This window comes from Triticum urartu, chromosome 6 (assembly GCF_003073215.2).
Source record: "Triticum urartu cultivar G1812 chromosome 6, Tu2.1, whole genome shotgun sequence".
Lineage (NCBI taxonomy): Eukaryota > Viridiplantae > Streptophyta > Magnoliopsida > Poales > Poaceae > Triticum > Triticum urartu.
In genome coordinates, this window is record NC_053027.1 from 204956829 (window position 1) to 204970025 (window position 13197).

Sequence of the window (13197 nt, forward strand, 5' to 3'; positions counted from 1 at the left end):
CGGCAGCTGGGAGGACTTGGAAGAGGCCTTCCTTGACAACTTCCAAGGTACATATGTCCGGCCACCCGATGCCAATGACTTAAGCCACATAGTTCAACAACCTGGAGAATCAGCCAGTAAATTCTGGAGTAGGTTCCTAACCAAAAAGAACCAAATCGTTGATTGTCCGGATGACGAAGCCCTGGCGGCCTTTAAACACAGCATCCATGACGAATGGCTAGCACGCCACCTTGGCCAAGAAAAGCAGAAGTCCATGGCAGACCTTACGGCACTCATGACCCGCTTTTGCGCGGGTGAGGACAGCTGGCTGGCTCATAGCAAAAACACAGCCAGCGAGACAGGCCCCTAAGAGGCCAAGAACAGCTCTGGAAAGCTCCGGCACAACAAACACAAACACCGAAGCAATGGCGACAACACTGATGACACCACCGTTAATGCCGGATTCAACGGTTCCAAGTCCGGCCAGCGAAAGAAGCCCTACAAAAGGAACAGTGAGGGACCATCCATCCTGGATCGCATACTTGATCGTCCGTGCCAGATACATGGTACCCCAGATAAACAAGCCAATCACACCAACAGAGACTGTTGGGTTTTCAAACAGGCTGGCAAGTTAAATGCCGAAAACAAAGAAAAGGGATCACAAAGTGAGGACGAGGACGAAGAGCCCCGGCAGCCGAACACTGTGGGGCAGAAGAAATTTCCCCCTCAAGTGAAAATGGTGAACATGATATATGCTACACACATCACCAAAAGGGAGCGCAAGAGAGAACTTAGGGACGTCTACGCGGTAGAGCCAGTCACCCCAAAATTCAATCTGTGGTCATCGTTCCCGATCACCTTCGATCGTCGAGATCACCCAACTAGTATCTGCCATGGCGGTTCAGCCGCAGTAGTCCTCGACCCAATTATCGACGGGTTTCACCTAACACGTGTCCTGATGGACGGTGGTAGCAGCCTCAACCTGCTTTATCAGGACACAGTGTGGAAGATGGGCATTAACCCCTCACGAATCAAACCAACATAGACTACCTTTAATGGTGTCATACCAGGCGTAGAGGCCCGCTGTACGGGCTCAATCACGCTAGAGGTGGTCTTTGGTTCTCCAGACAACTTCCGAAGCAAAGAGTTAATCTTCGATATCGTCCCCTTCCATAGTGGCTACCACGCACTACTCGAAGGAACTGCGTTAGCTAGATTCAACACAGTACCACACTATGCCTACCTCAAGCTCGAGATGCCCGGTCCACGCGGCGTCATAATAGTCAATGGCAATACTGAACGCTCCCTCCAAACACAGGAGCACACCATCGGCCTAGCAGCAGAGGTATAGAGCGGCCTTCTCAAGCAGCACCATAGTATGGCTGCCGAGCCACTGGACATCATTAAGAGGTTCCGGACTACACTGCAACAGGACAGCGTGGCTCGTCAAGAGCTCGACTAGCAATTCGGCCTCCATCCCAGTCCACATGAAGTAGTGGCATTCGTACCACGCGTACATATTTACGCACTCAAAATTCCATGGACATCAACGGAGGCACAAGCCAGCCCGAGATCTATAGTTCGGTTAGACCGATCCCGGACACACATATAACTTTAGTATCTCCTTTTCCCTTTTTTTTCAGGTTTCTCTTATGCGGGCCTCCTTCGACGGCCTGATTAATGGTCACGTCAAAGGATAAACACACCGGATTGACACAGAGCACAGGCGTACATGGGAAGCCCTAGAGGCTAACTAAACGATTACTCTATCCATTTTCAGGACCCACACGCAGCTCGCCTTTGGTCGCAGCATGTCAAATAGCCGGTTGCTTATTGCATTATTTTGTACCAATGTGCTTGGACACATTAACCCAACTATAATGGAAACAGTTCTTGATCCAAGTTTAAGAGCCCCCGATCCTATCTCTATTCTCCCTCTGTTTTCCTTTAAATTACTTATTTCCTAGCAACCGTACACTCTAGTATGTTTCATATTTGCCAGGGGCTCCCCATCGCCCAACGATACGGCAACAAAGTCCGAACAATCCTTAAAGATAAGTCCGGCACCCCGAAGTTAGCATTATATGCATTGGCTCCGAATCATGTCATTTGTCAATAGTTGGGTTGCCCGGCTCCTGTGCTTGCTGCCCTACGTTCCGCTAAATCAGCTAGGGTAGTAAAGGAGAACTACTGCGATTGTGCCCTGGCCTTGACCAGATGAGCGCCTCAGTAGAGAAAGCCGAAAACTGACTGTCATCATACGGCAAGAGCCTGTCAGCTGTTTGATGGTTACAAATCGTTGGAGATTTTTCCGCATTATGCGAAAGATCGGCACTTCCCGATTAGATGCTGACAGCACTCTGGTTCGAACCAGGGGCTGCGCCCACGCTTTATTAGAAAACTCCTATGGCTAAGTGAGGGCGTTTAAGCCGTACAGTCTGATTGCCTTGTTCGTTGCGCTAAAGAACTCCTTCAAGGACCATACAATTGGATCAAGATTGTTTAGATTTCATCCCGAACAACTCCGTACTACCTACGTGAGGGCAGAAGCCGACGACTGGTGAACCCTCAGATTACATACAACACGGCCGCACAGGAGGAAACAATTAAAAGCATAACAAAATTACATTACAAAACAGGCTTTGTTTTCATTATACAAGGCAAAGGCAACATGAATACATTTATTCAAATACAATGTCCTGCGAACATTGTGCTGCCGCAAGGCGAGCCCCCTCCAGGACATCCGCAAAATACCGTTCGGGTGTGCGGTGCTCCTTGCCCTCTGGTGGCCCTCTGGTCACCTCGACGGCATCCATATTCGCCCACCACATCTTGCAACGGGCGAAGGCCATGCGCGCACCTTCAATGCAGGCCGAGCGCTTGGCGACGTCCAGCCGAGGACAGGCGTTCACCATCCGCCTCACGAGTCTGAAGTAGCTGCCCGGCATAGCTTCGGCTGGCCATAGCCGGATTATCAAATCCTTAATGGCTAGTTCCGCCACCCTATCCAGCTTCGCCAGCTGTTTCAGCTGATCGGTGGAGGACACGGGATGCTCTGGCGCCGCATACTGCGACCAGAATAGCTTGTCCGTAGAACCCCCCTCCTTTAGCTCGATAGAACTCCGCGGCATCTGATACACTGCGTGGTAAATCTGCAAAAGCCCCTGGGGAACTCTGAACCCGGGTTAGTAAAAGTTACTACTTCTCCGCATACTTGCTTTGCATCTTAAATGCCTTACCCGCCGTGATCTTCTTGGCCTCCTGGATCCCCTGGAGGGCGGCCTGGGCCTCATTCCGTGCGGTCTCCGTGCTTTGACGAGCCTTGGCGAGTTCGGTCCCTTGAACTGACGCATCATGATCCAGGGCTTCGCATTTCTTGATCGCGTCCTAGAGCTCCTGTTGGACTTCTTTGACCCGGGCCTTGAGCTTCTTACGAGCGGCTTGCTGCTGGACAACCTTCTCCTCGGCCTCGCCCAAGGCCTTCCTTAGGGCCTCGACCTCGGTCGCGGGTCCTGCACATATCACGACACTGTGGTCAATATGCATTGCCTATCCTTTCCTAACACACATCAAGTCTTCACTCACCTTGCGTCTCCTGGAGCCGAACCTTAACCTCGTCGAGCTCATTCTTGGTCCGCTCCAGCCTCTGCCTTAGTTCAGAGACTTTGGCAGCATGCGAGGTTGCGGCCAACAGCGACGCCTACTTATTCATACATATTACATTAGTCTCCTATAACAAAGGATTGATCCTCTGTCCGGTTCTTCTTGCCGAACACCGAACAGTGTCTTAGGGGCGACTATCTACATGGGGTTTTTTCTCTTTCTTACCTCAAAACCCTTCAACAGGTTGTTGCAGGCTTCATCCAGTCCACTCTTGGCGGACAGAACCTTCTCGGTCACTACACCCATAAGGATACGGTGCTTGTCGATGACGGAGATGCCTCATAGCGCCTCCATCAGGTTATCCGGCGCCACTGGATGAACAGGGGCCATCGGTGGAAGCAGCGCACCCCCCTCCTTAAAAGGTGGATGCTCGCCTGACTCCGAAGCCATATGAGTCTCGGGAATCGTATTCGGCTGAGGGCCGAACTGGATGCGGCCCTCTTTGCCAGTCTCCATGGGGATCGGCTCCCCCATGTGTCCGGCAGTGGAGGTCTCGCCTTGTGGCGCCTCCCGAACAGTATCCTGGGCTCCTCTCCGGTTCGGAGCGGTCCTCAGGGATAACACTTCGGTGTCGTCCCTGGCCCCGGGGGAATAAGCAGGCGGTGGCGACATGCTCACCATCTCCGACGGAGCCAACGAACCTCCAGATGAGGATCGGTAGATAAGGTCGCAGGCCGGACTGCAATAGTACAATTAACTATGTCAAGATAATGAAGAGAAAGGGCCGGATGCACGCATGAGCGAGCCATGTCACTTACGATGCGGCCTGGGGCTTAGTGCGGGGGCATCATTTCGGACTGCTGTCGATGTCCCATGCGGTGTTAACCGCTGGGATGCCCTTCCCCTTCTTGGGTGTTTCCGCCTTCGGATGCGCCGAAGCCGCCCTCTTCTTGTTCGTCTCCTCATGGGGAGGGTTGTTTTCCTACTCCTCCTCTTCCTCGCCATTGTCCTCAGTGACAGAGGAATGACCTAGGTCATCTTCGAACGTCATGTCCTAAGTGCCCTTGCGATGGGGGGCACTCTTGGACCCCTTGGCATTAATCTTGGCCTTCTTCTCCGACGCCTTATAAGGCGCCGGCACCAGCATCTTCGCTAGACACGGGATGACTGGTTTTTCAGGCAGCGGAGCCGGACACTGGATCGCTTCGCCCTCTCCATCCAGTCCAAAAAAGCAACAATAAAAGCTCAGGCATCATCCTTAAAACAAACAGGTGGAGAATGCATCAAAAAATACATACCTCGCTAGCGAGGTGTTTAGTGTTGTGCCCGCGATCTGAATCTGTGGCCGGCGGTTTCTCGTTGCCCTTAAAGAGCAACTTCCATGCACCTTCATGAGTAGTCTCGAAGAGCCTCACTAGGGTCTGGTGCTTCTTCGAGTTGAACTCCCACAGAGGGTGGCTTCGGCGCTGGCATAAAAGGATCCAACGAACTAGCATCACCTAGATCACATCAACGAGCTTGACGTTCTTGGTTACCATGCTTTGAACACGCGTCTGCAGCGCTATCAGCTCATCACGTGAACACCAGTCCGGACTCTTCTCGACCCAGGAGGTGAGTCACATGGGAGCACCGGAGCGGAATTCGGCAGCTGCAGCCCAGGTGGTGCCGCGAGGTTCTGTGATGTAGAACCACTGCTTCTGCCATTCCTTTACCGTGTCCACAAAAGTACCTTTGGGCCAGGAGACGTTGGACAGCTTGCTCACCATGGCTCCTCTGTGCTCCGCGTGTTGGCCATCCACCACCTTCGGCTTCACGTTAAATACTTTGAGCCATAGCGCGAAGTGGGGTTGGATGCAGAGGAAGGACTCACGCACGACGATAAATGTTGAGATGTTGAGGAAGGAATTCAGGGACAGATCATGGAAATCTATCCCGTAATAATACATCAGCCCGCGGACGAAAGGGTGGAGTGGAAACCCTAGCCTGCGGAAGAAATGGGGGACGAACACTACCCTCTCAGTGGGCTTCGGCATGGGGACGACTTGTTCCTCGGTCGGCAGGCGGTGATTGATCTCCTTTGCCAAATATCCGGCTGCCCGAAGCTCAGTAATGTCCTCCTACTTGATAGAGGAGACCATCCACTTGCCTTGACCTCTGGATCTGGACATGGTTGCTTGAGTGGAAAGGAGATGAGAACTTGGGCGCTGGAGCTCAAGATCGGAAAGGCGGAGACAGAGAGAGGTCGTGAGAGAGGAAGAGGGAATACTTATCCCCTTATAAATGCAACGAATATTAAACACCTCCTTACTCGCCTTAAGATTCGCCTATTCCCAAGGGCTGTATAAACGACACGGTTGGGTTAACCATGCCCTCATCGATGAGAATTCCGCGATAAGGGGACACGATCTCTGCTTTGACAAGACGTGCCAATGGCAACCGCTTCTCGGGACGTGGGGCGTCGAAACATGAAAGCGGTTTGGAATTATGGCCGATCAGACGTAATATCGTGCTGCGAAAAATTTGTCAGAGGATGGAACTCGTGTAAGAATATATTCTCTCTGCGGTTGTGTATGGTGTGTGTGACAGGTCCGGATACTATCATCGCATCCGAAGACTATCTTGAAGTTCAGATAGAAGGGAACCCGCCTTGCAATTCCGAAGACAATCTGCGCGCCGGACTCCTCGTCATTGAAGCCAAGTTCACGGGCTACTGAGGGAGTCCTGGACTAAGGGGTCCTCGGGCGTCCAGCCTATTATCCATGGGTCGGACTGATGGGTTGTGAAGACATGAAGGCCGAAGACTGTACCCCGTGTTTGGATTGGACTCTCCTTGGCATGGAAGGCAAGCTTGGTGACTGAAGATGAAGATTCCTTCTTATGTAATCGACTCTATGTAAACCCTAGATCCCCCCGGTGTCTATATAAACCAGAGGGGTTAGTCCGGAAAGCATATACTCATTACCATAGTCATATAGGCTAGGCTTCTAGGGTTTAGCCATTACGATCTCGTGGTAGATCAACTCTTGTAATACTCATATACATCAAGATCAATCAAGCAGGAAGTAGGGTATTACCTCCATAGAGAGGGCCTGAACCTGGGCAAACATCGTGTCCCCCGTCTCATGTTACCATCGATCCAAAACTCATCGTTCGGGACCCCCTACCCGAGATCCGCTGGTTTTGACACTGACACCCCTTTGTACAATTCGGCCAATATTTTGGCCAAAGCGGAGGCAGTTTTTGGACCCTTCCGACCACAGCGTGAGGCGTCATCTTCCCCATTATACTGCCACATGGGAAGCCCTCTGTATTGGAGTGGTTGGACCCCCCGCACTATGGAGATCGCCATTACCTCAATTATTGATAATCCGGATTGGGCAAGCGTCTTAATCTAGCCCATCAACTGACTAACTTCCGCGCTATCCTCCTCCTCGAGGCTCTGAGGGCGCCAGTTGTGGCATTTCTTCAATGGAGCACTTGAAAATTCGGGGAGACACATTCGGACTAGGTCAGGAAGAGCGACGTAGTCAATATAGAATCATCCGAAAGGCCACTCTTCGGAAGCCTTCTTCGGCGTGCCGGACAAGTATCCGGTCCCGGCGATGCGCCATATCTCGGCTCCTCCCACTTCGAATATTGATCCCCCTTGATTACGAGGGATGAGGCAGCACATTTTTCTCCATAATTCAAAATGGTGCTCACAGCCCAGGAATAGCTCGCATAGAGAAACATAACCCGCGATGTGCAGGATGGAGGCATGAGTGAAACTGTGCAGTTGGAGGCCATAACACTCCAGAAGTCCTCGGAGGAAGGGATGGATTAGAAATCCGACGCCTCTTAGCAAGAAGGGAACGAAGCATACTCGTTCCCCTGGACGGATTGGGGAAATTCTCTGCCTAAACCCCGCTGTTGAAGGACGTCAATCCTGCTCGGACGGGGACTAGATCCACGGGAGGAAGGAAGCCCTGTTTTTACAGCTTCGTCAGCTAACCGTGAGATACGGAAGATCTCTCCCGATCACCTTTTTCAAAGCTGTGGGGAAGATAGGAAGAGCTGGGAGCGCTAACCATGTTGTAGTGGTTCCCCCTAGCGAGCTCTGAGGATTCTTTGGCAAGGTGTGGAATGGATCTGAGATCTATTCTCTTTAAACAAGCACCTCTCTTGTATGGTCAGGGTGGTATGTGCAAAAATACCCCAACCTCTCGTACTCGCTCGCCACGTGGAAGCTGAAGTCGGGAAGGCGCGGAAGTCGGTGGGCGCGACATTAGATGGAAAAGCCGAATACCGCTCTTTAAGCCAGGGACTTTGAAGTAATCGGAGGGGGAACCTGCCTTGCAATGCCAAAGGCAATCTGCGCTCCGGACACCTCATCATTGAAGTCTAGTTCGGGGGTTACTGAGGGAGTCCTAGACTAAGGGGTCCTCGGGCGTCCGGCTTGTTGGACATGGGCCGGACTATTGGGCCATCAAGATACAATATAGAAGACTTTCTCCCGTGTCCGGATAGGACTCTCCTTTGTGTGGATGGCAAGCTAGGCGGTCGGATGTACTATTTCCTTTCTATTTAACCGACTTTGTACAACCCTAGTCCCCTCTGGTGTCTATATAAACTGGAGGGTTTATTTCATAGGGACAATCATAATCAGATAGGCTATACTTCTAGAGTTTTAGCCATTACAATCTCATGGTAGATCAACTCTTGTAACCCCTATACTCATCAATATTAATCTAGCAGGACGAAGGGTTTTACCTCCATCGAGAGGGCCCAAACATGGGTAAACATTGTGTTCCCTGTCTCTTGTTACCATCAACCTCAGACGCACAGTTCGGGACCCCCTACCCGAGATCCACCGATTTTGACACCGACATGAGGTACATAATTTCCGAGGTTTCCTTGGTTATGTGATGACGGATGGATACAGTTGGAGTGTAGGATTTGTTAGTTGTGTGAGATATTTGTGCCTCCTTATATCCCCAACACCAAATTGCACAACCAGAGAATTTCGGGAGTTCATAGGTGGGAATTCAAGTAGTTACCTAGGATATCTTTCCGATAGATGCATGATATGAGATTGGGGTTCGACGTCTAGTGGTCTGCCTGTCCACGGTTGGTTTTACAGTGGTCTCCTTGTGTCATAAAGAGTCCTTGGCTATGCTGACTCGGGGATGCTTCGTATTTCATGTGCAATGCCTTGTACATGATGGTGCTGTACGACCGAGCCCATGTGGGCCCCACCACGAAAATTGCGAACGAAATCTCTATCATATGTTTGTTTCTGACTTATTCTTTTATCCCGGTCCTTTGTTTTCTTTTGGTTGTGGTATTCGAGTTGCTTCCATGTCAAGTGTTGATTCCATACCTTTTCCTAAGAGGTGTTCTCATATTTCTATGGGAGTGCTAATCCTTCTTGATCATGGAGATTGTCATGTCAATCCATTTCAACCAGTGCACTTCTCTTCAAGTTATTCCATATGGCCGCCATTCAGAAGCATGAGGATGCGTCTCTTCAAGGAATCGGATTTCTTAATCCAATATCCATTTTATTGATGTGAAGTCTCTTCATTATTTTCCTTCAACGTTCTAACCCGGTGATTCTCATGAAGATGCTAAGGAAGCCTGAAGTCTATTATTCTTCGTTCTCCTTCTCCGCTGGACTAAATTCAAGCTTTCGGTATTCATCATTTCACCTTCTTTCATTCAAATGATTTCTAGTTTGGAAGTTCTTCTCTAAGCCTCTCTTAATTGTTCTCCTCTTGCTCTTCATTTGTTCTGAAGCGCAGAAGATATCTTAGAAGATTCATCTTTCGATTCTTATTCCGCTCAAGGCTATTTTGAGGTTGTTATCTCATTCAAGCCATTTAATTCAACCAGTGCAATCTCTCTTTGAAAGTTGTTCAATGGTGTTCTCTTTTTAGTGGGCCCATAACCCATAGGTTTTTCCCTAGGATCTTACCTAACTCTTCTAATTTTCTTTCCCGGAGTTTTCGCAAATTCCTTCCAAGTTCGATGTCAGAATATTTTCTCATCAGTCAAATGTATCCTCTAAGATCATCCGTCGCTCAAGCTTTCTATTTTTCATTCTTCTGGAGTGTCTCAACAATTTTGGTGGTGTTTCTCGTCGTCATTCTCTAAATTTGAAGACCGAAGAAGAGGTTCTCTTAAATCTTGCCCGTTCTCTTGGAGATTCGTTGTTCAAGCTTGATGCCATCCCCACAGATTGTTCCAATCATCAAGAATTCTTTCATACTCGTATGAAGCATTTCGGCAGTTACTTTCCTTTCTAAATCATCCGGAGGCTATCATTCCAGAAGATTTCTCCGTTCTGAGTTTTCAGCTTCGTTCTCCAATTATCCGGAATTGATGCCTCTTCGTTCGTCTCCATATTCTTCCGATGCATCGTTCATGTATTCGTTAGTCATCTCGTGATCTCTTCGTTCTCTTGCATGTTAATTTCCTAAAGTAACTTTCTTCATTTTCTAATTCTTACCGGTGGTTCTTTGCTTTTCTTCAATCCTTTCCATTCATACTGGTGGTTCATCCAACATTCCTCTCTATTATTATCATTTCATTTGTTCTTTCCAATCCTACCGGTGGATCATTGAAGACCTTCCTCAAGTTTGCGCTATATCTCTCTTAATCCTTTCAACGAGAATAAGTAGCACGCATATATGTTCCTTCTCATCAATTTAAGATGGTGAAGGGTAAGCATGACATAATCCTTATTGTTGTTTTCCCTCGAGGTGATTTAATCCCTTCTTCTGGAGTTTGTTCATGACGAGTAGATTCTCGATTCCAAGTTATTCATCTTTCTTTACTGAGTTGCAACACTTCGCGGTTATATTGTCATGAAGCTACATTCAAGTCATTACAAGGCTTCGATCTTATTCTTTTCAAAACTTCACTTTGTTCTAGCATCTTTTCATTTTCGGAGTTCTTCCAAGTGAATATTCATGGTGATTCCATAAGGATTTAATTCATTCTCAGAGTGTTCTTCAAGTTTCTTTTTGGAGGAGCTCAAGCATTGTTCATCTTGCATTCCAAAGTGCAATTCATGTTCCCTTATCTTTTGAGGTGGTGTATGTCATTCTTGACAATTTCATTCTTTGTTTCTTGATTCACAAGTTGTCACGAATGAGATATTTAAACCCATCATTTTTTCTCTTTGTTTAGGAGATCTTTTCAACCCATCAATCTCCTTGTTGGAGTTATCTTGGTAAAAATTCACCTAAATCCTTCCATTTGGAATGTGGCTATCATGGTGTTTATCAATGACCCAAGTATTCTCTTATCCTCTCGGCGAAAGAAGTTTTTCATCTCTTTGCTGCTCTTAGTCAAATCAATGGTTTTCGTTAGTGGCAGTTTCTCACCTCATAATTTTGAGATGCTTTCCATAATCCCACGTCAAGCTTATTCTTTTCGTTGTTGATTTTCCAACAACTCCATTTTATCCTTATTCGGATGGATGCTCTTTCAATATCATTTGTGAGAGATGATGGTTTTCTCTTCTCCATTCTTATCATTCTATTCTTCATTCGTTCCGAAGGCATTGTGTTATTGCTATCATCGAGTATCCCATCTTATCAAGTTCCTGTTCTAATCCTTCCATTTTAAACCGGAGTGCTATCCGAATTCCTTTGCTCATACTCTTTGCCTATCTTGTTTGAAAAGGAGTGGTTCCAAATTCTTTCTTGTCCATCATGCTCGTCATTCATATCTTTTCAACCTTCAAGTTGTTCATGGTGTTTTTTGTTCCCTCTTTTCTAACGAAGTGTTTCCAACTTCGTTCATCTCAATTGTCTTCTTTCTTTCAATTTGTTCAACTTCTAAAGGTTTGTTGGTTTCACTCGTTTGTCAAAGAAGCAACTTTGTTTTACCTATTCCTCTTCGCTTCTATCCGGTGCCATCTCTAGATCTTAGGACGAGATCTCTTGTAAGTAGAGGAGAGTTTTAACGACCCGAGACCGACGCTCCAAACGCCTTCCATGTTCTTCGTTGTTGTGTGTGTTTTATTTGTTCGTTGCATTTCATCATGTCATCATGAGCATTGCATGCACATTTTTTTATAAAACTTGCATCAGTTTGTAGTTGCCATTTCTACCTCGCCTCTATTGACCTTTCTCAGACCAATCGTTCTTTTGATGCCCTACCGATTGACCCTCTCTACACAGTACTCAAACCCCTTCACAACCAAGTCCGAAAACCTCCCGAACCCGAACTGGGCTTTCATTACCGATGGGTTCGGATCATCTTCAAACATCTCTAAATATCTTAGGTTCTTTGTTAGACTGTTCTAGCCTATTTTATCCAGGCCATCCGATTACGATCGGAGGGTCTAGGTAACCCTACCCTAATCCCCTTGCTATATAAACAATCTAACCCTAGAAAGTAGGTGTCATGTCCCATCCATCCCATCACCGCGCCGCCACTCTCTTCCTCAGGATCCTCCCAGATCATCATCGTCCAACCCCGCACAACCAAGCCTCCACCTTCTCCTCGATTTCTCGCAGCCGCCACTCCTCTGCTCGATCTCCCTTGTCACCCAATCCATCGATCCGCCCTCCAAGATACTTCTCGAGCTCCTACGATCGAAGCCGATGAGAGAGCCCTGTTGCCCCGAACAAGAACATCCCTGCTCGCTCGATGTGGCATCGAGAGGGAGCTCCTCCCATTTGCTCCTTCCTCCATGGCACCGTCGCCGCCGGCGCATCCAGCCACCTAGACCATGCCCCGTCTTCTCCGTCGACTAGGGCCGGCCTCGTCCCGCTCCTCTACTTCCCTCTCCTTCCTCTCTGTCTTCCTCAACTCTCTCTCAACTCTTTGTATGTTTCTGTACCAGGGAGCCAAGGCCCCGCCATGGATGCTTCGTGTCACCGCCACCGGGAACCGCTCCGCCCCTCACCGGACCCCGCTCGCCGACGTCTCGTTCCCGTCCAGGTCAGAAGAGATCCGGAGGATCCCCATCATCAGCCACCTCGAGCCACCCCGCGCTAAGTCCCGCTGCCGACGCATCCTACATCGCGCGTTGCCGCCCGCTGCTTCCTTTGTATCGCTGGCGCACCCGACCTCTTCAGCGCGTCGCTGCCGTTGTCCTCGCACCGCAGTCGAGCTCTGCTTCCACCTGCCTGCATCCAAGCCATCCCTGCCACCGTTCTGCATCTCGTGACTTCCTGTTGTTTTTGTTCTTGTTCTTCAGAACAAGCAGCAGCAGCAGTTTGCTGAATAGCGCCAAGTCCCGCCCAAACCCCTGCTTTGTTAACCACACTCCTCTGCTCAGGCCCAGTGCACCCCTGCTAGCCGCGCCTCCACCGATGTGGGCTTGGCCCATGGGTGAGCGCCCATAGGCCCTCCTCTCTGTTGGCCCAACGGTGCACTCAGATTCGGCCCGTGTCATGTTTTTTCCTCTAGACGAATTTAGCTATTATTCTAGGAGCTGCAATTTTATAGAAAAATCCTCCATGTTCATGCATTACTATCTCAAGAACTATGCATCGCATTTTAACAAACTATACATGTAAAATTCATATATTAACATGGTGCACTTAATTTGCATGTGTAACAACTCTAAAATATGGTTTAGGGCAGCACCGTATCAAATTCATAATATGCAAATGGGGA